The following is a 25,670-nucleotide window of genomic DNA, read 5'->3' as shown; positions in this document are numbered from 1 at the left end:
TACTGTTGGTGACTGGCGAAGAAACCGACTTAAATTGGAACAGTTTTTTTCACAGAAATGCTCACACGAATCTCTCAGTCGAAGAAGTATAAAGAAGTCAGACTTCAAAAACCAAGTGAGGCATTGTTCATGTGGTTTACCCAACAGAGACAGAAGGGTGCTCCGATTTGTGGCCCAATCTTGCAAGAAAAAGCTTTGTTTTTTGGAAACCAGCTGCAGGAAGGAGATGACAATTTCGCCGCTAGTGTGGGCTGACTCGGTAAGTGGAAGAAGAGGTATGGAGTGCGTCAACTAGACCTATGTGGAGAAAAACTCTCTGGTGACGCTCAGGCCGTTTCAAAATTTATCATCGAGTTTAAAAAAAATCATAACTGACGAAAATTTGTCTAATGAACAAATATATAACAGTGACGAAACTGGGCTAAATTTTAAAATGTTACCAACGAGAACACTTGCTTCTTGTGAAGAAAAAAGTGCTCCTGGGCACAAAAAAAGCAAAGAGCGGCTCACAGTTATGGCATCTTCAAATGCAACTGGAAACCACAAACTAAAACTAGTTGTGGTTGGGAAGTCGGCCAAGCCAAGAGCATTCAAGAATGTATCCATCTCAGCTCTTCCGGTTGTCTATACACATCAGAATAGTGCCTGGATGAATCAGGAAATCTTCAAGAACTGGTTTTCTAGCTCATTTGTACCTGACTTCAAGAATTTTTTAAAAGAAAGGGGACTGCCATGCAAAGCAATTTTGCTCATGGATAATGCGTCCTCACATCCACGTACAGGAGAACTGCAGTGCGACGGTATCCTCGCCTTGTTTTTCCCACCAAACGTTACCTGTCCCATTCAGCCCATGGATCATGGCATTGATATGCTACGGGGAACAACAGCCTGAGGCGACACCAACTGACCTACTGCTCCTGAGACTATGGCGTGACATTGACGCGTGGAAACTTTGCAGCTTCGCCAAACAAAAGACACTTCACTATTACTTGCCTAAATAAATAATTAATGTTATTCTGCCAATGCAAATGCATGTGTAAATACTTTTATTTTAATAAAGTTCATATTTTGACCTGTATTACTTACAATATCATAATATTTCTTTTTCCCATTTAAATTTCGATAGTTAGAGGTGGTTCCGGTCCCGTTCACCTCGAACTATCGAGACTCTACTGTATCCACTTGTCAGCTTTCATTATGACTGCCTGTTGGTCACAAATCAATCACTTTTGACTGTACATATAATACTGATCGTAACCACAAGGCTGCAGCATCCAATAAATGTTTTACAATTGATGTGTATACAGGATGAACATTAATAAAAGCGACGAACTGCAGGGACCGTTTCCTACTGGAAACGGAGGAAAAAATGTCCTATCAACATGTGTCCGAAAATGCATCGTTGCCACGGTAGATGGCGCTGAAGAATGAAAGTTCCTCTGACCCCGTGCCGTGTGTTCCATGTGTGTTGCAGGCTGTGTGATTCAGGCAGCATACTTTAAGCAGCAGACTGGTCCGGCTGCCATGTCTGGAACAAGCCGAGGTGGTGTTTGTGAACGGCCAACCAGCTGGAAACGGTCGAGAGGCTGCACGGCTGTACCAAAATAAGTACCCTCACATACACCAAGCACATCACATAAAATTTCAAGTCCTTTTTGGGGGCGTTAGTGTCATCATGGGCCCTTTCAGACAGACGAACATGCAGGAAGGCGGCGAGCTGTGCGTACACTAGATTTGGATGGTTCAAATGGCTCTGAGCACTATGGGACTTAACTGCTGTGGTCATCAGTCCCCTAGAACTTAGAAATACGTAAACCTAACTAACCTGAGGACACCACACACATCCATGCCCGAGGCAGGATTCGAACCTGTGACCGTAGCGGTCGCGCGGTTCCGAACTGTAGCGCGTAGATCGCTCGGCCACTCCGGCACTAGACTTGGAGGATCGGTTTCTACAGAATAGAGAGACGATTCCTAGTGCAAGCCGCGGCAAGTGGCACCCAACATGGAGTAAGCCGTAGTACGATTACGTGTATCCTGCATTACAACAAGTGCAACAAAAAAAAAAAAAAAAAAAAAGGCTCTGAGCACTATGGGACTTATCATCTATGGTCATCAGTCCCCTAGAACTTAGAACTACTTAAACCTAACTAACCTAAGGACATCACACAACACCCAGCCATCACGAGGCAGAGAAAATCCCCGACCCCGCCGGGAATCGAACCCGGGAACCCGGGCGTGGGAAGCGAGAACGCTACCGCACGACCACGAGATGCGGGCACAACAAGTGCAAGGATTATCATCGTTGTGTATTCTAGACAAGTTCTGGACGTGCAGACCCTTCAAGAGCGTATTCAGGACGCCTTTGATTGTAATTGGGGAGAGGCGGGAACATGCGAAAGAGTGCGGCACTCCGTGATGTGACGTGTGCATCCCATGGAGGCCACGTTGAACGTCTGTTGTGACGTGGATGCGATGCAGCTCTGTGCTGTGTTCCGCGACCGTTTGTTGTCATTGCACGCTCACCGTCCGCTTCCGGACACGTGTTTGTACGACCTTTTTTCGTCCACTTTCAGTCAGGAATGCGTCCCTGCAGTTTGTCGGTTTTATTAATGTTCGCCGTGTATAATACGTGTAGTATGCTGCAGTAATAGCTACAAATGCCTCCATACTGAAACCAGCACCCAGCATCAGGCTGCGTAAACAAATGTGTAACACCAACGTGACCCATCTGAAAATGAGCCTGAAGAGGCTCTAAAACTGCTTAGTGAGAATAATAAAAAATAAAAAACTGATTTCAAAGAGTGGTTGTTTGCTCTCTTCTTTATATATATATATATATTACACAATCGCTGGTTCTAGGGCTATAGTAGGTGAACATCACAACGTATTTATTTACACAGAAACGTTTGGTCAAGGTATCTGATGTCTGTCCTTCAACCTCAGGCAGGCAATTGTTCGAAAAAGAAGGTGCATTAGAAGTAGCGTCACCATATAACTTCCCTGTGAAGAACTAATCACAATTTCAAAATAGTAATGACGTTAATAATCATCACACGAGGAGCAAAAATATCCTCCACAATCCACCAATGTGTACACAAAGGTGTAAAATACTCAGCCACAAAAATATATTAACCATCTCCGTAGTGAATTGAAGGTGCTGGCAGATAATGAAAATATTTTAATAAACTGAAATTATTTCTGCTTCACAAGTCCTTCCATTCCATTGATGAATCCTGACCACCTAAAGTGTGTATGTGGCTGGGCTACTTTTATTAAATTGTATTTTAAATTATGATTAAAGAAAGAATGAAGTTGTGTTATTTGTCTATGTGTAGCGATATTTTCAAACAGAAAATGTGTATTTGTAAACCATTTACACACATTTCACATCATAGCGAGTTGTTGCAAATGTGGTTCACGGAACATACAAATAACTACAATAGTTGGCTATCATCAGGGCCAACTGACTATCGTGGCTGCTATGCCGTCATATGATTAGCCCAATTGCGTTATCCTTATCAGTTACAAGACGATAGCAACTATCAGCACGCACGATGTGCAAAACAGCAACTGCACGTCGAATATCGAGTTTGGAAAAATCGGCGATTGTTGCCACAGCGGCGCAAACGAGTATAAATTACGTTGACTGGGACATAAATGTTGTCTGATTTAGCGACGTACCACGATTCTGTGGTCAGGGAGGCTGTCGTGATCATAATGTGCAACAACTACTGTGACTGGGACAGCGGCTGTGAGATCGTTGGTGCATGGATTTATGAGCACAACGCCGTCAGGCTTCTGAGCAGTACCTCGGGTTGTTTACTTTCAGAAGTAAACCTGGCGCTAGTAGGACTCCTCCATCCTAAAAGTCGACTTAATACCTGGCGTGCAGAATTCTTTGATTTCTGCGTCGTAGCCCGGCCAATCGTAAGCCTATCTATATAATAAGTACTATATAGTACACCTTTGGTGTAGGGTACTATATAAATTCCTTCCTTCCTTTCTAACCGCGAGAAACATTGACGGAAGACGACCAAAATTTCTAAGAAGAGAGCTCGGTATACAGTGTCACATAATTGGGGAGAATGCTTCAGGCATATGATAAAGCGAAAATGGCAGCCACCGAAGCAGAGCCGTCTTACATGTCGGCTAACTAAATAAACATCGTCATCGCTCATGTAAGCAACAGATGAAAGCGACAATAACTTTGAGATCTGTTCAAATACAGTTATAAAACGCATCTAGAAACAAAGTCTCGTCGTTGTGATAAATTAAAATAATTTCCCATGCCGGGAATCGAACCCGGGCCTGCTGGGTGAAAGCCAGCTATCCTAGCCACTAGACCACATGGGAGATACAAAGCATGAACTGAAGTTAGGCATATTATTGTGCTGAAGTTGTAACTTGATTTATATGTGAATTTAAGGGATAAATACACGATTTGCTGCTGCTGGATTGTTAACGCGGACGAATGAAGAGAGTGTAGCGCTGCTGGACCTTTCTCAGAGTTGGCAGCTGTAGCAACGCGCTGTTAACAAGATAGTGGGCATCGTGGTATGGGAAGTGCGTCCATTCCACGTTGTCACGTGAATGTTGTAAACCATAGAAAACAAAATCACACTACAGACATAGATTTCGAAGCCAATGCGGCGAAGTACATACCTTACTAGGTAAATCGTATGACCTGCATAATGCATGTTACGAATGTTGCCGGTAAAACGGTTTCGTCACTACCGCTTCCAGTGTGAATTACTATATGCATCTGGACTAAGTTTTCGACAAATTTATGTGTTTAAAAATTTCCAGTTGCCTCTATTTTAGCTAATGCGGTGCCCCTCGACCTTCATTCATTACAGGGAAGGCGGGAGTGATGGGATATTCCTGGCGTGCTCTCGGTTCAGTCGTAGTGAACCAACAAAAACTTCGGCTCAGCCCCGTTGTGCCCTAGATTCATTGCTGCCGAATAGTGTTACGAGACCACAGTACTATTACAGTGGATAGGGTGGTACTTTTTTTTACAGCGTGGATCGTTGGACGATCCTGTAGCTAGTTTCTGTTAGTAATTTACAAATATGTTGTTAGAGAAAATGTTCTGTGAAAAATTGAATGACATATTTCGAACAATTATGGGAGCTGGCGCGCGAATACGCAAAAAGATTAGATCAACGTACAGTTACGGGCCTGGACATTCTCGGAAGTGTCGTATTTAATTTATGTGCGGACGGATAGTATGGGCAGACGTGTTCCTGCGTTCTAAACTTGTAACTTGTTTGTTGGGCGCAGAGCCATTGAAGGTCGCCTAATAGACAGCAGAGGCATTGCCGAAGCCCTGTTTATAAATCGAGTTGGATGAGGAGCCAGTTGGCAGGATGTATGGGACTGGCTCGTGCCCTCAGGCCAGGTGCTCCTGTCGTAAAGCTGTCCACCCAGACTGATGGCCCAAGAGCGCCATCGCTGCGCCTCTTCCTCGCAGCCTCGCGAGCAACTAATGGCGAAAATTATGTCCGGAATTACGGGCAGCTGCTCAGTATGCATTAAGAGAGCCGCCGCAGGTCGCGGGCTATTTTTAGCCTCCAAGGTGCTGGCCGGCTACGCGCCCCAAAGGCAACTGTGCTAGTCCAGAACGGAAACGCAATTCTCTCGTCTGGACATCTAAGTAAGCAAAATGCTTATTCATCCGGTACAGACAAAAGGTTCTGCCAGAAAGAGAGAGAGAGAGAGAGAGAGAGAGAGAGAGAGAGAGAGAGACCGACCGACCGACCGACCGACCGACCGAACCCACATGTAGCGTTCACGACTACATCGCAGTGGAAGTCTGGTGCATCTACGATGTTCCATGTTTGATTCAGGATGTACACACAACACTGGCTTTCAAGTACCAGCATTATTGTCCAAACCACTATCAAATATTTTCATGTCAGTAAACGAAATTTTCTTGAGAATTGTGTAACGCTCTTCTGGAAAGCAGTTCTTAAAGAGGGGCATTCCATCCGCATCGTTCTTAGACTTCTATCACACAGTTATTGTTAACTTCTTTTTCCAAGCACACTCTTTGTACAGGTCCAAAAAGGATTAGCCTACCATTTAATGTTACATTACATGTATGTTGGTACACTGCAGTAAATTTCGTTGCAATTCTCATTTTCATCCGTCTTTCGTCTGTAATGAAGCTGTTCTTTAACTTATTCAGTTTATAAATCATAGTTCTTTAAATGTTCGCATACATATACATTGTTTTTAGAGTCTTAGCTTATATCTTCCCCGTGGACATTTCTGCCGATAGTGTCCCCTTGTGTGGTATTTAAACCATTACTGGCCAGTTATCAAGTGTATGAGTCCATGAATATATCTCAGATTACATCTGACCCACATCTAACCCACATAATCCTGTGTAGTATTAAAAAAATCGGTAAGCATTTATGCAACAGAATGAGATTTTCACTCTGCAGCGGAATGTGCGCTGATATGAAACTTCCTGGCAGATTAAAACTGTGTGCCCGACCGAGACTCTAACTCGGGACCTTTGCCTTTCGCGGACAAGTGCTCTACCATCTGAGCTACCGAAGCACGACTCACGCCCGGTACTCACAGCTTTACTTCTGCCAGTACCTCGTCTCCTACCTTCCAAACTTTACAGAAGCTCTCCTGCGAACCTTTGGAAGGTAGGAGACGAGGTACTGGCAGAAGTAAAGCTGTGAGTACCGGGCGTGAGTCGTGCTTCGGTAGCTCAGATGGTAGAGCACTTGCCCGCGAAAGGCAAAGGTCCCGAGCTCGAGTCTCGGTCGGGCACACAGTTTTAATCTGCCAGGAAGTTTCATATCAGCGCACACTCCGCTGCAGAGTGAAAATCTCATTCTGGAAACATCCCCCAGGCTGTGGCTAAGCCATGTCTCCGCAATATCCTTTCTTTCAGGAGTGCTAGTTCTGCAAGGTTCGCAGGAGAGCTTCTGTAAAGTTTGGAAGGTAGGAGACGAGGTACTGGCAGAAGTAAAGCTGTGAGTACCGGACGTGAGTCGCGCTTCGGTAGCTCAGATGGTAGAGCACTTGCCCGCGAAAGGCAAAGGTCCCGAGTTAGAGTCTCGGTCGGGCACACAGTTTTAATCTGCCAGGAAGTTTCATTTATGCAACAGTCTTGCAAAATTGAGCACAGTACTTGTCCTCACTCCTGCCTACGAAAAGACAGTCGGTGCCTGTGTTTCTGAACCTTCCTGACACTGATGTATATGCTCTTAAGCCATTTCTGTACTACAGACGAATCTGTACTACACTAGTGCTCTTGACGGGTGCTAAACGCATTCACAACGTTTACTATTCAGCACGTCTGTTTAAATATAACTTCGTTTTGTTGGATGTACAAAGTCCGGTTCGTTTTTGTTGGAACATAAATCGGTCTTCGGCGTTAAATGCGTCCTTCCAACAAAGCAGTGGAGACACCTTGTTCGCATTTTTCTCGTTGTTGGCTTGATTTAATTCTTATTCGTGCTACCAATCCAACGCGCCAACCGAGGCGTTCGCAGACAGCGTGGCGTCTCTGGCGTCGCCGCGCGTATCTGCCGACGTTGTGAAAGCTGCTGCCACCTAGTGGCGAAAGTTACAACTACGTCAGTTGGCGGCGAAAACGTAACGGATACTCCCGCACCGCACCACTCAAGAAGATTCTGTCACAGCATATGAGAGCTGCTGGTCCAACGGACTGGTGGATTACATCTTTCCTCCACGGAGTGTTTAGACTCAACATTCTTCCGAGTCACGCTTTGTTTCTAAAAAGTTCTTCAGATACCGGTAAATATATTCCCGAAAACAATTGTTGCCTGAAGTCTTCACACCATTTTTAGTCAGGTATGTAACAGGGTTTTCAATCACCACCCAATGGTGGGTTTTAGACAGCGTTATCGAATCAAATCCTTGATATTTATTACAAGAAATAGCCCATTTCTCTAAGTACTCAGATGCTGTGGTATAGAAAGCCAGTCTCTTCCTCTAATTTCAGATCAAATTAATTATTATTTTCTTGGTTAGAGTTCTCATTCTTTAATTTGTTCAAATTCATTTTGATTTGCGTGCCAATAAAATTGACAGTCTTCCCTTCATTCCAGACATCTTTGAGTGTCGATTGATATATTTTTTATCTCAGTTATCGAGACTTTATTCCATCCACACTTTTTATGTATTTTTTCAAACAGAGCCAAGTTTGACTGCAGCAACATGAAGAAAACTTCACTGACTGGACTTCTGAAAAAATCTGGAATTATTTTAGACGGCGTGTCCTTGCCATCAAAAATTGTTTTAATGGAATTCAAAGCTTTAGAATTTTCTCAACTGCGGGCATTGACACAGCCATCTTGTTTTTGAACGAGATAGAAGAGTCTGATGTTGACATCAATGTATAAGCAGAACTCATTCAGCTTCTCTGTCCTTACCGTGTGTATTTAAAAATAATTAAATATTTTCATGTCGATTATTTCAATGTCGACAGTTAAGACACCAGTACCGCTTGATATAGTATCGTGGAGAATACGTGCAGGGTATCCAATTCCTTCTACATTTTTTCCTAGTTCTTCTTTAACTTGGTGAAACACGTTTCGCTGGTCGCGTCGATGAAGCTCTCCGAAGTTGTTGTTGGAACTTTCTCCACAAAAAGCGATTAATTTATCTAATAGGATTTGCAGTGTCTAGAAAAAACTTGTAATTGTCTCCGATGTTTCGTTATTCAGCGAATCAAACTTCAACAGCTTCTGCTGGATTGTCAGTCAGTTTCAGTAAAGTATTGAAAAACTAACGGAAACATCTTTTCAGCCTTGTGTTTCGAAGCGTCGTTGCCTATTCCGTAAAAAGTAACTTCTTGTCAACATAAACCTGCTGACGTAAATAAAACTGAGACTACAGTCACATGTTGTGCCAGTATTTGAGCCAAGGTCGTAACATTATTTTGCAAAATCGGGACAAAATTGGGTCTTGTCGGGACAAGAAGGTCCATAACGGTGACGGTCCCGATATGTCGGGACGGATGTCAACCCTACATATTAATAATTTTCGCTAGGATTCTTTCTCTTGTAATTTAGTGTATTGTTTCTTGCACACGTCTTTCAAAATATGTTTAACGTACTTTAACGTAAATGAACTCCGTCCAAGGTGATAATGTTTTACTGTTTGTGTGCCGTTCATACTGGCAACTTGCCGTGCTGGTTTCTACCTCACTGATGTACCTGGAGTGTCGTCTGCTGTACTTTATATCCTACGGGATTATGTTCTGTTTTAACATGTAAGCGTAGTACATTGATGCCTACAGTATTCAAATATCGTATCAATTTCTCTTTATGTCTGTATCATCATTTTGTTTTGAAATATACTTTGCAGGATTTGTTGGTACCAAGTGCTGCTGGTTAAGTGCGAATTTCCCGTCTTCTGCTGGCACCCTCTGTTACTGCATTTCGTCCTTACAACTGTAATGCAGCTCACCGCCCACCGATCTATCCTGAGCGGTGCAACTGACAAAAGTTGGTTTGCATGTACTTCAGTTGTGGCCAGTAGCTACGTGACATCGTTCAGAATTTCGCGGCGTGTACCTGCTAGTGCCTTGTTTTAAGACACCAGTTATATCTTCTTAAGTCAGCTGTGAACACTTGAGAACGGCCGAGACCGCTCGTATAGTAAAGAAAAAAAAAAAGTACTCAATTGGAACCTGCTATTCAATAGAACATATCTTTTTCTTGCTCACATTCGAACTCATCACAGGAAAATGGCTGTTTTGAGTGTTTTGAATAAAAGTCTAAAGACTCTGGTGTAACTCATCTGACAGCAGAGAAACTCGCAAAGTGCTTATGGAATATCGTCTCAGTTAAGGGACTGAATTCGTGATTTCCTGTGAGAGCGGTCACAGTTCGTAGTAATTGATGGAAAGTCATTGAGTAAAACAGAAGTGATTTCTGGCGTTCCTGAAGGTAGAGTTGTAGACACTCTGTTGTTCCTTACCTATATAAACGTTTTAGGAGACAATCCGATCAGCCGTCTTAAGTTGATTGCATATGAAGCTGTCGTTTATCATCTATTAAAATCATCACCACAATAAAAAGAAATTGCAAAAGATTTAGAAAAGATATCTGTATGGTGGGAAAATTGGCAGTTGACCCTAAATAATGAAAAGTGTGAGGTCATCCACGTGAGTGTTAACAGGAATCCGTTAAAATTCGGTTACACGATAGATCAGTCAAATCTAAAGGCCGTAAATTCAACTAATACCTACGAATTACAATTGCGAACAATTTAAATTGAAAGAACACAGAGAAAATGTTGTGGGGAAGGCAAACCAAACACTCAGTTTTATTGGCAGTACGTGCAACAGATCTGCTAAAGAGAATGCTTATAATACGCTCGTCCGCCCTCTTGTAAAGTACTGCTAGGCGGTGTGGGATCCTTACCAGATAGCATTAAGGTACATCGAGAACGTTCAAAGAAGAACAGCACGTTTTGTGTTATCGCGAAATAGGGGAGTGAGTGTCACTGAAATGATACAGGATTTGGGAAGGACACCATTAAAACGTAGCGTTTTTGTGCGGTGGAATCTTCTCACCGAATTTCGATCACAAACTTTTTTCTTCGAACTCAAAAATATTTTGTTGACGCCGATCTACATAGGTAGAAACGATCATCATCATAAAGTAAGGGAAATGAGGGCTCACACGGAAAGATACAGACGTTCGTGCAAATATGAGTAGTCTTCAGCTATTCGTGCCCGTCACTTTCCGACTCCCATCAGGTCGTCGTCTCGGTTTCTCCTTGTCTGGTCTGGAATGCAGCAGACAGAACTCGCTTATTCCGTGTGCCGCCGCTCGCCTGGCTATATCATCCGCCCACCTCCATTTCAGTTTCGTTACGCCTTCCACTCTGGTCCTGGTCCTCTGATCCTAACTTTTTCCTGTCTCTTCGAGTAATTCCTAGCATGTCTACATTGCTTGCTGAATAATTCTGTTTTCGACTGCCTTTCACATTTAAAGTGTCCATCTCGCAGCAGTAGGCCGTAACTGGTGGTAGATACAGATAGTAAACTCTCTTGTCAAGAGATAAGGGAAATTTAGTTTCGAATTCATTATTTAGTTTACCAAAAGCACTCCAAGTTATCTGTAGCCTGGTCTTCTGTTAATGTCGTTCTCTGTACAGCCAGACGCAGTCTTCATCTACACTAAATATACGAGTACAGGGTGATTCAAAAAGAATACCACAACTTTAAAAATGTGTATTTAATGAAAGAAACATAATATAACCTTCTGTTATACATCATTACAAAGAGTATTTAAAAAGGTTTTTTTTCACTCAAAAACAAGTTCAGAGATGTTCAATATGGCCCCATCCAGACACACGAGCAATATCAACCCGATACTCCAACTCGTTCCACACTCTCTGTAGCATATCAGGCGTAACAGTTTGGATAGCTGCTGTTATTTCTCGTTTCAAATCATCAATGGTGGCTGGGAGAGGTGGCCGAAACACCATATCCTTAACATACCCCCATAAGAAAAAATCGCAGGGGGTAAGATCAGGGCTTCTTGGAGGCCAGTGATGAAGTGCTCTGTCACGGGCTGCCTGGCGGCCGATCCATCGCCTCGGGTAGTTGACGTTCAGGTAGTTATGGACAGATAAGTGCCAATGTGGTGGCGCTCCATCCTGCTGAAATATGAATTGTTGTGCTTCTTGTTCGAGCTGACGGAACAGCCAATTCTCTAACATCTCCAGATACTGTAGTCCAGTTACAGTAGCACCTTCGAAGAAAAAGGGACCAAAAACTTTATTGGCTGAAATGGCACAGGAAACGTTCACCTTAGGCGAGTCACGTTCATACTGAGTTGTTTCCCGCGGATTCTCAGTGCCCCATATACAGAAATGCACGCTGAACAACTGTCGTCGATTCACTTCTGCCGTACTCAATAACACAAAAAGCTTTCTGTTGAGCGGTCGCCATCTTAGCATCAACTGACGCTGACGCCTAGTCAACAGCGCCTCAAGCGAACAAATGTACAACTAAATGAAACTTTATAGCTCCCTTAATTCGCCGACAGATAGTGCTTAGCTCTGCCTTTTGTCGTTGCAGAGTTTTAAATTCCTAAAGTTGTGGTATTCTTTTTGAATCACCCTGTATACTAAGAACTTACGCACAGCTATTGTAACGTCACTGATAATTTTTACTATTTTTTTCCAGTATGGTCATAGTACATTTTTTAGTGTTATTGTAACTCATTTTTGAACTCTCTGTCGACAATGCAATAGACTGAAGAAGGGAAAACTTCTCTAAAATGTCATTGTTACACTACTGCTGTTTCCATTGAATAACAAATATATCAGGTGTATTTGTAATTGGTTTTTTATGCCATTTTATAAATTCACTATTTAACATCGATGTTAAAAATATCATTTTAGCGCGATCGGTTGTTGTCGGCCATCGATGTTCAGGCGTCGATGACGAATCGACATCAGCATCTATGATTTGCCAACATTGCACATCCCTAATGTAAACTGGCGTGATTGAGACAGCCACGAGAATGCCGCCTAAGATTGTGGGGAGGATCCGCGGCGTCAGTTCGTTAGGCGGCAGGCGCGCCTACAATGTAGCGACCGGAGGAGGCCCCTGTGTACTGTACAGAGGCGAGGCACGCGGTGACGCTCCGGATGTGGCGTGGCACTGCGCGTCCCGTGAGAAGCGGAGGGAGGCAAAGGCTGCTGCTGCTGCGGTCGGCTGCTCCCACGGCCAGCCTCGAAATATCGATAACCGCAGAGCAGAGCAGCGCAGGGCAGCGCTGCCCGCCGTAAAAAGCCGGGGCCCGCCGTGTCCTTGGTGACTCATTCGCCGCTACTTGCTCGCATTCCTCCGCTGCAGCGCGCAGCCTCCCGGCCGGCCACCGCGCAATGCGATGCGATACGCTGCACTTACAATGCGCGACCACTGTTCCCACAACAGTCAGTCCCCGTCTTCCTGTAGCACCGTCTCCCCTTTGTCACACCGCCAAACGTTTCCTCGCTAGTTGGACTGGTATTCTGCCGCTCACAACTTGAAAAGTAGTAACGGGAATGGAACACTACGCTCTGTCGATAAGCTCACGCATTTATGTACAAAATTTATACTTTTCCTGCACTTTTCTGAGTTATTTGGACGTATTGGTGACTTTTTAAACGGTCAGCTGACTAGTGTAGGTTAATTCTTACAGAGAAGAAAACAGCAGCCAGCCACTATTAATACTGCTATTTATTTAGGTAAATAGCGCCGTTACCGGTTTCGAACTGGCAAGTTCATCATCAGACGGCTGATCACATGATTTTCAAGGTGCACTTTACATTATCGTCCGCTTTCGATTTTTTATTATTCGACTGTGGCGAAGTATTTTTGGTGTGTTGTTACCCTACGGTAGAAAAACAGTGTTAGAAGCGTCCTATGTGAAAATAACTAACCTCCAAACGATGAAATACAGCGTAAGTATTGTGATATCTCTGAGAGAGAACGTCTCTGACACTGTCGTGTTTGTAAATCTCTGTGATAACTTCACATGTGGCAAATTCTTTTTGGTGTGTGTGTGTGTGTGTGTGTGTGTGTGTGTGTGTGTGTGTGTGTGTGTGTGTGTGTTGCTTTGCACAAGATGGTGATGTTCAAATAGTCCGCAGCTCGTAGTCGTGCGGTAGCGTTCTCGCTTCCCGCGCCTGGGTTCCCGGGTTCGATTCCCGGCGGGGTCAGGGATTTTGTCTGCCTCGTGATGACTGGGTGTTGTGTGATGTCCTTAGGGTAGTTAGGTTTAAGTAGTTCTAAGTTCTAGGGGACTGATGACCATAGCTGTCAAGTCCCATAGTGCTCAGAGCCATTTGAACCATTTGATGTTCAAATTACGTAACGCTGGATACATTTAGGAAGATTCGAAAAATACAACCCTGCAAAATCGCGCAGAATTTTCGACGTAAGTACCATAACCACTTAACCTCACATATTTATTTACGCTGTATTTCATCATTTGGAGGTTAGTTATTTTCACATAGGGCGCTTCTAACACTGTTTTTCTACCGTAGGGTAACAACACACCAAAAATAACAAAAAATCGAAAACGGACGATAGTGTAAAGTGCATCTTGAAAATCATGTGAACAGCCGTCTGATGATGAACTTGCCAGTTCGAAACCAGTAACGGCGCTATTTACCTAAATAAATAGCAGTATTAATAGTGGCTGGTTGCTGTTTTCTTGTCTGTAAGAATTAACCTACATTAATTGTACACAGCCACGGTCTCACCGTGTCAGTTTTAGACAAAATAGCAGGTCAGCTGACTGTCTAATAATTACAGCCAAAAAGGTGCAGAGTCCCGGAAAACATTAGGATGGTGCTTAAGTTCACAGCATTCTTCCATATGTTAAATAAACACAGCAGATAAACGTGACAGAGGCTTTAATCGTCAGTAACATATCCTCATTCACTATTTACGAGAGTCTCCCAATGCTAGGATAACTTTCCGATTCCGCGACTGTAGAGATCACGTGGTTTTGAGGTGAAGAATTCATTGAGCCGTGTTAGGAGCGCATTTTCATCCGGAAAGGAAGTTCCTTGAATGATGTTCGATAGAGAGCGGAATAGGTGAAAATCTGAGGGCGCATGGTCAGGTGAATAAGGTGGGTGCGGGATGACTTCTCAACCCAACTCCAGTATAGTGCTTTTTGTCAGTCTAGCAGACTGGGGGTGCACGTTACTTCTGAGTAGCATAACTTCACACAGTCGTCTTGATAGTTTTTCTTTGACTACATCCGCAAGATGTCTCGGTTATTGGCAATAAATGTCAGCAGTGAAGGCCACACCTGGAGGAAGCAATTCGTAGTACACCACTCCGTCACTGTACCGTCAGATGCATAATATTAGACGCGCGGGATTAGCCGAGCTGTCTGAGGCGCTGCAGTCATGGACTGTGCGGCTAGTCCCGGCGGAGGTTCGAGTCCTCCCTCGGGCATGTGTGTGTGTGTGTTTGTCCTTAGTATAATTTAGGTTAAGTCAGGGCCGGCCAAGCGCTGCACAGTGTGCAGACGTGCGGAAGTGCTGCACATGTACGCACGTGTGCGACAGCGAGCGAGAGCGACATCTGTTATTAGACTTGTGTCCTAAATGAACGGCGGCGGCTCCACTTCCCTGTGGTACAAGCAAGAGCTCAACATATCCAGTCTCGTTTACCCCTGGTGACCTTAACAGAGAAGTACTGAGAAATGGCAAGTACTGTGAAAAAGCAAAGGACGGGAGATCTATGTTCTCAGTCGTTTAAAATTGACTGGGAACTGCAATTCTTTTTTGTAGCCGTTTGTGAAAACTGACAGTGTTTGCTGTGCCGCCGAATAATAGGCGTCCAGCGTAAGTTTTCAATTGAAAGACATTACAATACATGTCACAAAGACGAGTGTAGTGTACTCAACAGTGAAGAACGGCAAGCAAAATTAAATGTCCTCCAGAAAATGGACGAGACACATCAACTCGATTTTACCGTACGTCAAAGTAACTGATACTTCTTGAACTCTTAGTTTCTAGTGTTACATTTATGTCTGTTTTACTGTACGCTGTACAATGTACTGTTTCAAATTTTCCAGAATGACAACCACACTAAACCTTCACTGCGAGCAAGTTTTAAAATCGCATTAAGAATTGCACAATCTGGGAAACCCTTTTCTGAAGGGGAGTTTGTGAAAGAGTGTCTGATTGATGCTGCAGAACTTGTGTGTCCCACGAACGTTAGCAGGTTTCAAGAAATCAGTCTATCCAAACAAACAGTGACAAGTGCTATGGCCGGCGATCTGCACAGGCAGCTATAAATAGGGCTAAATACTTTGTTGCTTTCTCTGTTGCGCTCGATGAAGCAACAGATCTTACAGATACAGCCTAGGTTGTGATATACATACGAGGTGTCGATAACGCACATTGCGTAACAGAGCAGCGACATCTGTGTGTAGAAACGTGCACTACATGTACGCTGACGGCTGCGGCGTGCACGCTGTGACACGGAAGTTGCACATGTGCAGGAGCACCGCACGCGTGCAGAATTTCTGTCCGGCCCTGGGTTAAGTAGTGTGTAAGCTTAGGGACTGATAACCTTAGAAGTTAAGTCCCATAAGATTTCACCCACATTTGAACATTTGCGTAATATTATCTTTTGAGAATGCGCGCAGATCTTTGTACGGGGAGTTGCCGCTTTGTTTTGGCGCAACCAGTCCATTGTGTTCCTTACGTTAGCATACAGACACCAATTCTCGTCAGCAGGAACGATTCAAGATAGAAATGGTCGGTGTTTTTCACGAGCCAATTGACCGACGGTAAAGCAGATACGCACAGATGCCCACCTGCTGATTTGTATGATTTTGGCTTAGAGGATACCCATACCCTCGATTTTCTAACCTTTCCCGTTGCATGCAAATGTCACACGATGGTGAAATGTTCACAGTGCATCACATTTGTCAGTTCTTGAGTACACTGATATGGATCATTGTGGATTGGTGCGTTTAAACGATTTTTATCAATCCCCGAAGGTCTTCCTGAACGTAGAAAATTGTAGCGAAATGCAGGAAGGTCTGCAGCGGATAGGCACTTGGTGCAGGGAGTGGCAACTGACCCTTAACATAGACAAATGTAATGTATTGCGAATACATAGAAAGAAGGATCCTTTATTGTATGATTATATGATAGCGGAACAAACACTGGTAGCAGTTACTTCTGTAAAATATCTGGGAGTATGCGTGCGGAACGATTTGAAGTGGAATGATCATATAAAATTAATTGTTGGTAAGGCGGGTACCAGGATGAGATTCATTGGGAGAGTGCTTAGAAAATGTAGTCCATCAACAAAGGAGGTGGCTTACAAAACACTCGTTCAACCTATTCTTGAGTATTGCTCATCAGTGTGGGATCCGTATCAGGTCGGGTTGACGGAGGAGATAGAGAAGATCCAAAGAAGAGCGGCGCGTTTCGTCACAGGGTTATTTGGCAACCGTGATAGCGTTAAGGAGATGTTTAACAAACTCAAGTGGCAGACTCTGCAAGAGAGGCGCTCTGCATCGCGGTGTAGGTTGCTCGCCAGGTTTCGAGAGGGTGCGTTTCTGGATGAGGTATCGAACGTATTGCTTCCCCCTACTTATACCTCCCGAGGAGATCACGAATGTAAAATTAGAGAGATTAGAGCGCGCACGGAGGCTTTCGGACAGTCGTTCTTCCCGCGAACCATACGCGACTGGAACAGGAAAGGGAGGTAAGGACAGTGGCACGTAAAGTGCTCTCCGCCACACACCGTTGGGTGGCTTGTGGAGTATATATGTAGATGTAGATGTAGAGTCGCTAGTGTCAAAACGATCCTCCTTAAAAAGAGAGAACCGTTTGCTTGCCGTGTTTTGTGAAATGACGTTATCCCCACACAGGCCGCAAATGTTTCTGGCCACCTCTGCTGCTGTCACTCCTCTACTGAACTCATTTAGAAGACTAACTCGGAAATGTTCCCATTTCTACGCTTGGCAGCCTATTTTCTACCGTCCACAACTCTACTTCTACTCACTATCTGCAAACGACAATATGTAAACTCAGATAGCAACAGTGAACTACAAATAAAAAAAAATTGCAGTCGATAAATAAACCCATAGTAAACGGAATACTAACCTGCAAAAGGAAAACGCTACGGCCGGCCGCGGTGGCCTTGCGGTTCTAGGCGCTGCAGTCCGGAACGGCGGGACTGCTACGGTCGCAGGTTCGAATCCTGCCTCGGGCATGGATGTGTGTGATCTCCTTAGGTTAGTTAGGTTTAATTAGTTCTACGTTCTAGGGGACTGATGACCACAGATGTTAAGTCCCATAGTGCTCAGAGCCATTTGAATCACTTAAAAACACTAGGGCGACTGTCCTTATCGAAGTGAAGGGCTGGTGTCTCGTATGTATTAACTGTGTCACTTCTGAAGTAATTAGCCACTTTGGCACACAGCACTCCTCCACCCCATTCTTCCCTCGCCGGCCAAACATCATTGAAGATACTTTCTTCGCATCCTAAATTCGAACGTGCTACCTAGCATTTTCGACCACGGTGCCAGCATCTGGTTACAGTTCAAAAGTATTTTTTGAATGACCTTCAGTCGCCGTTGAGTGGAGCAGTCCCAGGAGATTACATGGAAATTTACTGAAATGCTCTGTGCAGTGAGTGCGATGTTGGAAACATTTACAGATACCTATCTCGTTAAAATATTTTTGTTCCAAGAACTGCTATCTCTATTCACGTGGAGTGACACATTTATACGTACTAGTAGACCTGATTGCGGTGAAAACCAAAATGCGCGCGCGCGCGCGCGCTCGCGAGAGAGAGAGAGAGAGAGAGAGAGAGAGAGAGAGAGAGCGGATATGAGATCCCTCGTATCGGCTGTAGATTGGAAATCGGATACGTATAATGACGTCTCAGTTAAACCATTCATTCCAACACTCCTCTTCATTAGTAAATCTTATTGTCGTGGCCGTGGCTAAGTAGCATAGACTGTCGAATCGAAACACACTCACATCTACATGTGTACTCCGCAACCCACCGTGCTGTGCTTGAAGGAGCGTACTTTGTATCATCATTAGCGTTATTGTGCCCAATTCTGTTCGAGTAGTGAGCGAGAGAACAGTATCTGTCCGAACGCAGCAGGATATTCGTACACTCCCTCTCCCTTGGACGCCGATTCTTAAAATTTGCTCAACAGGGTTTCCTGGGAACAACTCAGATTTTCTTCCAAAGATTCATAGTTTTATTACCCAAGTACTCCTGTGACATTTTCGTAAGAGCTGAACCGACCGGTTTTGATCTAGCAGCGCGTCTCTGAATTTGTGCCTTCTTTACCGTCATGGCTACTTGAAAGAACTCCGAACGGTGGAACAGAACTGTAGTATCTGCCGATCTGCCGCATTAGTGTCTTGTATGCAGTTTCCTGTGCAGAACGACCGCGCTTTCCCAGTACTTTTTAAGAAATTCAAGTTTGCCTTTCGCCTCTCCCAACACTGATTTTACGTTTTCGTGCCACTTCATATAGCTTCCTAGCGTCACGCTTAATTATGTAGTATGTCGTGGTTCAGATGTTCACAACTACCACTACCGTTGTTTCTTCTTATTGTTAGTGGCGTTATTTCACACACGACGGAATAAACTGTTTCCTCTTTCTGCATTAGGGCCTTCTAGATACCACGTTCCAATTCCAGTTCTTCATATGTCGCTGTTGTTTCATCCTTTCCTTCCAGTATTCCCTCATTTTTTTTTTGTTCTGTCTGTCTTTTCCGGCTTCTAAAGGTTGGCTTATTCGCGAAATGAGATAAACAGTCGGATTACGGGTTTGAGTTGTGCTCTCTCAAATAGTGTTTCAGTTTTAATGTTAATGTAACTTTGCTTCACTTTTATGGTGACTTTCCTTTTAGTGATTTTTTGCGAATTCTCGAAGGAATAATGGCTCTCGTAATTAAAACAATTAAAATGTTATTTTGTAACTTACGGTCGCCGGACGAGGAAACATCAGTCTTTGATATATAAAAGATACAGGTTGCTGGTCTGAAGGGGCACATATTGTAACACGAGACCGCTAATAAAATGTTAGATAACGGCGATTATCCTTCGTCAGCTATCTTCGCGCTGATTGCTGCGAAGTGTTGCTACATAAATACAAATTGTTTATGACAGAAGCAATTAGGTTCGGTGTACCGTCATTTCAAATAAAACACGGATGCTTTTGATGACTTACGTTATCAACTAAATAATTGTACAGCGTCTGGTGAGTTACGGTAAGGCTTTCCCCTCAAAACTCTGACAGAACAGAAGAATAATAATCGAAAGTTTTTGCCTTTTTTTGTAGAAATAAAAATTATCTGAAATATTATCTCTTACGCCTGTCACTTGTACGTAAGTTAATTCTTTGCCACTGCTCGGCATATTTATTCCACGCAGTATTTTTGTTTTCCCTGTAAAAGACCAATTGCACCTCCCATTCTTAAAACTTTGTACGTTTTCGAAAACACAGGCGCAGTGTTTACATTTACTTCCACACGAAGGCCGGCAGATTACGGTTCTTTTTGTCGGGACACCCCAGCGCGGGTGTCGGTGGCAGCCGTGGTCGGCATTTCCAGCACTCTGCCGACTCAACTAGCTCCGTGTCGTTGGCCACCTCTCGGCTGTGACCACACATTACAGGGTTTCATCTGTGCTTCTACAGATAGCAGGAATGTCCACTTCTGTCAGTAGCGGACGCTGCGGCGTCTACAAAATCCTGTCCGTATTAGCATTTTATGGCGTGGACTGAAGCTGCGATATGCATGGCGAAATATACAGGGTTATTACAAATGATTGAAGCGATTTCACAGCTCTACAATAACTTTATTATTTGAGATATTTTCACAATGCTTTGCACACACATACAAAAACTCAGAGTTTTTTTAGGCATTCACAAATGTTCGATATGTGCCCCTTTAGTGATTCGGCAGACATCAAGCCGATAATCAAGTTCCTCCCACACTCGGCGCAGCATGTCCCCATCAATGAGTTCGAAAGCATCGTTGATGCGAGCTCGCAGTTCTGGCACGTTTCTTGGTAGAGGAGGTTTAAACACTGAATCTTTCACATAACCCCACAGAAAGAAATCGCATGGGGTTAAGTCGGGAGAGCGTGGAGGCCATGACATGAATTGCTGATCATGATCTCCACCGCGCCGAAAATTCAAAGCGTTTGACTTTGTCATCGGGTGTCAGGGCTTTTAGCAATTGTAAACGGTAAGGCTTCGGCTTTAGCCTTTTCCGTAAGATTTTCCAAACCGTCGGCTGTGGTGCGTTTAGCTCCCTGCGTGCTTTATTCGTCGACTTTCGCGGGCTACGCGTGAAACTTGCCCGCACGCGTTCAACCGTTTCTTCGTTCACTGCAGGCCGATCCGCTGATTTCCCCTTACAGAGGCATCCAGAAGCTTTAAACTGCGCATACCATCGCCGAATGGAGTTAGCAGTTGGTGGATCTTTGTTGAACTTCGTCCTGAAGTGTCCTTGCACTGTTATGACTGACTGATGTGAGTGCATTTCAAGCACGACATACGCTTTCTCGGCTCCTGTCGCCATTTCGTCTCACTGCGCTCTCGAGCGCTCTGGCGGCAGAAACCTGAAGTGCGGCTTCAGCCGAACAAAACTTTATGAGTTTTTCTACGTATCTGTAGTGTGTCGTGACCGTATGTCAATGAATGGAGCTACAGTGAATTTATGAAATCGCTTCAATCATTTGTAATAGCCCTGTATTTCTGTTGTCAGTGTAGTACCATATGTTCTTTTCGCACCTAGAGCAAGATAACGACTGCTCACATTTCCTCCGGTACGGTAGTACCTAGCGGGGTGGCTAAGGCAGTGTTCAGACACAGAGGACGGCGGTTCAAATACTCTTTCGATTGACCAGACAGTTTTCGGAGATTCACTAAAATCGTGGGTTAAAAAAGAAAAAATAAAATAAAATAAAACACGAACGGAAACCTTCCTCACCTTTCTTTAATCCGGGCAGCTGCTGCGCGTCTCTAACGACGTCGTGGTAGGCTGGATGTTAAAACATGAACTTTCCCGGTCGGAACTATATACACTACTGGCAATTAAAATTGCTACACCACGAACATGACGTGCTACAGACGCGTAATTTAACCGACAGGAAGAAGATGCTGTGATATGCAAATGATTAACTTTTCAGAGCATTCACACAAGGTTGGCTCCGGTGGCGACACCTACAACGTACTGACATGAGGAAAGTTTCCAACCGATTTCTCATACACAAACAGCAGTTGACCGACGTTGCCTGGTGAAACGTTGTTGTGATGTCTCGTGTGAGGAGGAGAAATGCGTACCATCACGTTTCCGACTTTGAAAAAGGTCGGATTGTAGCCTATCGCGATTGCGGTTTATCGTGTCGAGACATTGCTGCTCACATTGGTCGAGATCCAATGACTGTTAGCAGAATATGGAATCGGTGGGTTTAGGAGGGTAATACGGAACGCCGTGCTGGATCCCAACGGCCTCGTATCACTAGTAGTCGAGATGACAGCTATCTAATCCGCATGGGTGTAACGGATCGTGCAGCCACGTCTCGATCCCAGAGTCAACAGATGGGGACGTTTGCAAGACAACTATCTGCACGAACAGTTCGACGACGTTTGCAGCAGCTCGGAGGCCATGGCTACGGTTACCCTTGACGCTGCATCACAGACAGGAGCGCCTGCGATGGTGTACTCAACGACGAACCTGGGTGCACGAATGGCAAAACGTCATTTTTCCGGATGAATCCAGGTTCTGCTTACAGCATCATGATGGTCGTATCCGTGTTTGGCGACATCGCGGTGAACGCACATTGGAAGCGTGTATTCGTCATCGCCATACTGGCGTATCACCCGGAGTGATGATATGGGATGCCATTGGTTACACGTCTCGGTCACCTCTTGTTAGCATTGACGGCACTTTGAACAGTGGACGTTACGTTTCAAATGTGTTACGACCCGTGGCTCTACCTTTCTTTCGATCCCTGCGAAACCCTACATTTCAGCAGGATAATGCACGACCGCATGTTGCAGATCCTGTACGGCCCCTTCTGGATACAGAAAATGTTCGACTGCTGCCCTGTCCAGCACATTCTACAGATCTCTCACCAATTGAAAACGTTTGGTCAATGGTGGCCGAGCAACTGGCTCGTCACAATACGCCAGTCACTATTCTTGATGAACTGTGGTATAGTGTTGAAGCTGCATGGGCAGCTGTGCCTGTACACGCCATACAAGCTGTGTGTGACTCAATGCTCAGGCGTATCAAGGCCGTTATTACGGCCAGACGTGGTTGTTCTGGGTACTGATTTCTCAGGATCTATGCACCCAAATTGCGTGAAAATGTAATCACATGTCAATTCTTGTATAATATGTTTGTCCAATGAATACCCGTTTACCATCTGCATTTCTTCATGGTGTAGCAATTTTAATGGCCAGTAGTGTAATTTCGAGCAGTTTATTTGTTGGAGGAACGCAGCTTTTCGTCTCTGTTTCCAGAGGACGCCATGTGGAGACGGTGGATGGGTGTTTCAAGTTCTAAGAATATCCGATACACATCGCAGTTTTATCGTTTCCTGTCGTCCGCTTTTGCCATCGACCCACGGTGGAAGACCGTTGTGCAAGTTCTTTAGCACTGGCAGCCAGATAAATATCAGTTTCACTCCCTCCTCCTTCGGATTAATGTTATTATTGTATTTAATAATCGTTATCGACTCTCTTTACAGCCTATCGTAGTATCTGCTCCTGACAGCCTAGGTCTGAATCTTACCAAACCCATTCTGATGGTCTTTCGGGTGCGCAACGTGTTCATCAGCTGCTCTCCCCGTTGCTGGAGATTCCGCTGTGTTCCTCTAGTGGTTTTTCTATCGTTCTTTTTGTGCTACCCTCCCCCATATACTTTACCATGACTACACGGTGTCCTGTAAATTCCTGCTTTTTTCCAACGGCTTGCAGGCATCCTGTATCTTTTTGATGAGTTTGTAAACTACGGCGATAATTCGGTTAGAGAACATCTTTGCTACGTGTTCGTTAACGTGTTTGATGAGCACTAGGAAGACCTTGATTTCTCAGATAGTTATACTTCACTGTGCTCTTTATGTTGCGTGACGGTAACGGCCCGAGTGTGCGGGATTCCTGCCATCTTCTTACAGGATGACTAGCACAGCAAGAAAAACAGCCGGCACGGTATCTCAGCGTGTTCGGTCAGAGAGCTGGTTGGCCTCTGTAATGATGATAATAATTATAATAATAATAATAAAACTGAGTGGAAGGATCAACAAACGAACTTGAACAGATGTCATGTGACGTCCGCAAGACCAAACACAACGATCAACAACAAAACAGGAAAAAAAAGGCGTCATGTCACGTACTGCGCGGCCCCTCCCGTCGGAGGTTCGAGTCCTCCCTCGGGCATGGGTGTGTGTGTTGTTCTTAGCATAAGTTAGTTTAAGCAGTGTGTAACCTTAGGGACCGGTGACCTAAGCAGTTTGCTCCCTTAGCAATTCACACACATTTGAACATTTTGCCTGTTCAAATTTTTCCACGAAAATTTTTGTTACAGCCGTGTCAGAGCGGCTTCCGAGGGACACGCCATCCGTCAGTTCGTAAAACTTGCCAATCCATTCCAAGTACGTGGTCATGAGACTATATCTAAAGACCTCGGCAGCAAAAATCGGAATCAGCTGTTGCAATACTTCCAGTAAGTTGACCACTGTAAATAGCGATACCATATGCAAGATCACTAGAATGTCCTCTGGTGGGATCTTCATGCCATATCATTTTCTGACAAATTTTGCCGACTTTTTTATGTAAGAGCCGAATCGGCCTGTATGCAGGTAAGCGGCAAACCCAATTGCATTCACTAGGCGTCTTATCGCACGTGTGCTTCGTGAATATTTGGCATTACACATAGCACTTAGTCTTAAGAGTGCTTCCGTTAGTAAAACTAATCACTGAACTCTCACCAGAATGATAACAGCCCTGCTTTATCGCAATCTGTCTCCAATATGTTGTCTTTCGGTGACCAACGAATTGTACTTTGGCTGTGATTTCAGTGTCTGAAAATATTCATCCATTAACTGAAAGTGGTCGTAGAACTCAGGCATTTATTGCAATCAGGAAAATAGTTGCTATGAGAATTAATTTCTGCTGCCAGATAATGAACTGCTATCAGTGGATGTAGGTTACCGCAAAAGACGCTGAGCAGAAGAGTGAAATTGGTCCGCTCTTGGTAAGCTAAATAAATTTTGTAAACGAAGCTTCTAGTCCGTCTGAATGTGAGGATACATTCAATAGGTATTAAGAGTTCTGCTCTGTGACAGTGAGACATGAATTTTAGCTCGAAAGCATCGAAAAATTTAGATGCATGTCGGGAATTAACTAAGAGAGAGAACAAATGGACAGGGGAACAGAGTGGCGAAGAAACTTAATAATGAAAATGTAGGGGAGATGGGCGGCTCGTGTAGCGAGATGGGTGGATGGCACAAGGATGATCACAGGAAGGTCTGTTTTTGATTCCCGGAAGTTTATTTATTTATTTATTTTAAAGCGTAGAGACTTGTCTCAGCGTCAGTAAATTATGCGGGAGTTACGTGAGTGCTAATAGCTGAATTCTAGTAGAAGGGTATCACGTGGCAGGTCATAGTGGTGCTCTATTAAATATCTTAGTCTACCGACATAGTGACGGCGGAATTTTTAAAATAGAGTGGTGAGTAAGCCATGTGAAAACCCTATTTGTTTTATTTTCACGTCTCAGCTGTGCCGAAGGAGGTTCGAACACGGAATCTTTCATAGGCTGTCCGAGCACGACTCACGACCGCCCGCAGCGGACACTCCGCTGCAGGCGGAAAGATTCATTCTGGGAACAGTCCGCTAGATTGTGACTAAGGCAATTCTTCACAATATCGTTTCTTACTAGTCCCGAGAGCAGGAGAATTCTGCGAAGTTTGTGAGGTAGGAGGTGAGGCATTGGCGGTGAAGATGTGAGAGCGGGACGCAGGTCTTGCTGTGACAGCTCAGTCGGTAGGACAAAGGTTCCGGGTTTGAGTCTCGGGCCGAACCATTCGATAGCTCATGAAAAGGCGAAAACAGCGATAACTTGCTTGTTTATGTCGGCCTAGGATA

General features: G+C 44.3%; 1 protein-coding gene and 1 non-coding gene across 3 annotated transcripts in view; one reads left to right on the top strand and one right to left on the bottom strand.

Annotated features, from left to right (window-relative positions):
- The window catches only part of LOC126419526 (maternal embryonic leucine zipper kinase-like), a 426,839-nt gene that overhangs the window by 350,479 nt on the left and 50,690 nt on the right, over positions 1–25,670 (top strand). The gene's annotated exons all lie outside the window — the stretch shown is intronic.
- On the bottom strand, positions 4,285–4,356 carry Trnae-uuc (transfer RNA glutamic acid (anticodon UUC)). Its single transcript has one exon. It is a non-coding gene; the product is annotated as a tRNA-Glu (tRNA).

This window comes from Schistocerca serialis, chromosome 1, assembly GCF_023864345.2.
Source record: "Schistocerca serialis cubense isolate TAMUIC-IGC-003099 chromosome 1, iqSchSeri2.2, whole genome shotgun sequence".
Classification (NCBI taxonomy): domain Eukaryota; kingdom Metazoa; phylum Arthropoda; class Insecta; order Orthoptera; family Acrididae; genus Schistocerca; species Schistocerca serialis.
The sequence above is the reverse complement of the archived record's forward strand: the minus strand, read 5'-3'. Positions and strand labels throughout refer to the sequence as shown.